Raw genomic sequence first — 2,500 nt, 5'->3', positions numbered from 1 at the left:
ATGCCCAATCTCTGAATCTTAGCAGGCTTAGGTCTAGTTAGTACTTGGATGGGAGACCGCCTGGGAATACCAGGTGCTGTAAGCTTTTTGAAAATTTTTCACTTAGTATATAATAATTTTGCCAAAAAAATAGAGTCAATGCCGGTCTCTGAATATTAGCAGGTTTGAGCCTGGTTAGTACATGGATGGGACACTGCCTGGGAATACCAGGTGCTTTAAACGTTTTGGAAAATTTCACAAATTATATAATAATTTTGCAAAAAAAAAAAAAGAGTCAATGCCCAATCTCTGAATCTTAGCAGGCTTAGGTCTGGTTAGTACTTGGATGAGAGACCGGCTAGGAATACCAGGTGCTTTAAGCTTTTGGGTTTTCTTTCCTACTTATATAATGTACGGGCGATTAGATTGGCTGATCTCTAAATAGCCTTCTCTTTGCAACAGTGTTCGTTTACGGCCATACCAACCTGGCTATGCCCGATCTCGTCTGATCTCGGAAGCTAAGCAGGTTTGGGCCTGGTTAGTACTTGGATGGGAGACCGCCTGGGAATACCAGGTCCTGTAAGATTTTTGGAAATTTTTCAGTTAGTATATAATAATTTTGCCAAAAAATAGAGTCAATGCCGGTCTCTGAATATTAGCAGGTTTGGGTCTGGTTAGTACATGGATGGGAGACTGCCTGGGAATTCCAGGTGCTTTAAACTTTTTGGAAAATTTTCACTTAGTATATAATAATTTTGCCAAAAAATAGAGTCAATGCCCGATTTCTGAATATTAGCAGGTTTGGGCCTGGTTAGTACATGGATGGGACACTGCCTGGGAATACCAGGTGCTTTAAACTTTTTGGAAAATTTCACAAATTATATAATAATTTTGCCAAAAAAAAAAGAGTCAATGCCCAATCTCTGAATCTTAGCAGGCTTAGGTCTAGTTAGTACTTGGATGGGAGACCGCCTGGGAATACCAGGTGCTGTAAGCTTTTTGGAAATTTTTCACTTAGTATATAATAATTTTGCCAAAAAATAGAGTCAATGCCGGTCTCTGAATATTAGCAGGTTTGGGTCTGGTTAGTACATGGATGGGAGACTGCCTGGGAATACCAGGTGCTTTAAACTTTTTGGAAAATTTTCACTTAGTATATAATAATTTTGCCAAAAAATAGAGTCAATGCCCGATTTCTGAATATTAGCAGGTTTGAGCCTGGTTAGTACATGGATGGGACACTGCCTGGGAATACCAGGTGCTTTAAACGTTTTGGAAAATTTCACAAATTATATAATAATTTTGCAAAAAAAAAAAAAGAGTCAATGCCCAATCTCTGAATCTTAGCAGGCTTAGGTCTGGTTAGTACTTGGATGAGAGACCGGCTAGGAATACCAGGTGCTTTAAGCTTTTGGGTTTTCTTTCCTACTTATATAATGTACGGGCGATTAGATTGGCTGATCTCTAAATAGCCTTCTCTTTGCAGCAGTGTTCGCTTACGGCCATACCAACCTGGCTATGCCCGATCTCGTCTGATCTCGGAAGCTAAGCAGGTTTGGGCCTGGTTAGTACTTGGATGGGAGACCGCCTGGGAATACCAGGTGCTGTAAGATTTTTGGAAATTTTTCAGTTAGTATATAATAATTTTGCCAAAAAATAGAGTCAATGCCGGTCTCTGAATATTAGCAGGTTTGGGTCTGGTTAGTACATGGATGGGAGACTGCCTGGGAATACCAGGTGCTTTAAACTTTTTGGAATATTTTCACTTAGTATATAATAATTTTGCCAAATAATAGAGTCAATGCCCGATTTCTGAATATTAGCAGGTTTGGGCCTGGTTAGTACATGGATGGGACACTGCCTGGGAATACCAGGTGCTTTAAACTTTTTGGAAAATTTCACAAATTATATAATAATTTTGCCAAAAAAAAAGAGTCAATGCCCAATCTCTGAATCTTAGCAGGCTTAGGTCTAGTTAGTACTTGGATGGGAGACCGCCTGGGAATACCAGGTGCTGTAAGCTTTTTGGAAATTTTTCACTTAGTATATAATAATTTTGCCAAAAAATAGAGTCAATGCCGGTCTCTGAATATTAGCAGGTTTGGGTCTGGTTAGTACATGGATGGGAGACTGCCTGGGAATACCAGGTGCTTTAAACTTTTTGGAAAATTTTCACTTAGTATATAATAATTTTGCCAAAAAATAGAGTCAATGCCCGATTTCTGAATATTAGCAGGTTTGAGCCTGGTTAGTACATGGATGGGACACTGCCTGGGAATACCAGGTGCTTTAAACGTTTTGGAAAATTTCACAAATTATATAATAATTTTGCAAAAAAAAAAAAAGAGTCAATGCCCAATCTCTGAATCTTAGCAGGCTTAGGTCTGGTTAGTACTTGGATGAGAGACCGGCTAGGAATACCAGGTGCTTTAAGCTTTTGGGTTTTCTTTCCTACTTATATAATGTACGGGCGATTAGATTGGCTGATCTCTAAATAGCCTTCTCTTTGCAGCAGTGTTCG

General features: G+C 39.2%; 3 non-coding genes across 3 annotated transcripts in view; all 3 read left to right on the top strand.

Annotated features, from left to right (window-relative positions):
• The first annotated feature begins 446 nt into the window (after window positions 1-446).
• Window positions 447-565, top strand: LOC127947639 (5S ribosomal RNA). The gene has a single exon (XR_008151434.1). It is a non-coding gene; the product is annotated as a 5S ribosomal RNA (ribosomal RNA).
• A 908-nt stretch (window positions 566-1,473) lies between these two features.
• LOC127948195 (5S ribosomal RNA) lies at window positions 1,474-1,592 on the top strand. Its single transcript, XR_008151939.1, has one exon. It is a non-coding gene; the product is annotated as a 5S ribosomal RNA (ribosomal RNA).
• Window positions 1,593-2,499: 907 nt separating this feature from the next.
• Window position 2,500, top strand: part of LOC127948194 (5S ribosomal RNA) — a 119-nt gene continuing 118 nt past the window's right edge. The window contains exon 1 of the ribosomal RNA XR_008151938.1: window position 2,500. This exon is cut by the window's right edge and continues 118 nt beyond it. This is a non-coding gene — a ribosomal RNA (5S ribosomal RNA).

Source organism: Carassius gibelio, chromosome A25 (assembly GCF_023724105.1).
Source record: "Carassius gibelio isolate Cgi1373 ecotype wild population from Czech Republic chromosome A25, carGib1.2-hapl.c, whole genome shotgun sequence".
Classification (NCBI taxonomy): domain Eukaryota; kingdom Metazoa; phylum Chordata; class Actinopteri; order Cypriniformes; family Cyprinidae; genus Carassius; species Carassius gibelio.
Note: the sequence above shows the minus strand (reverse complement) of the source record. Positions and strands in the feature narration are given on the sequence as shown.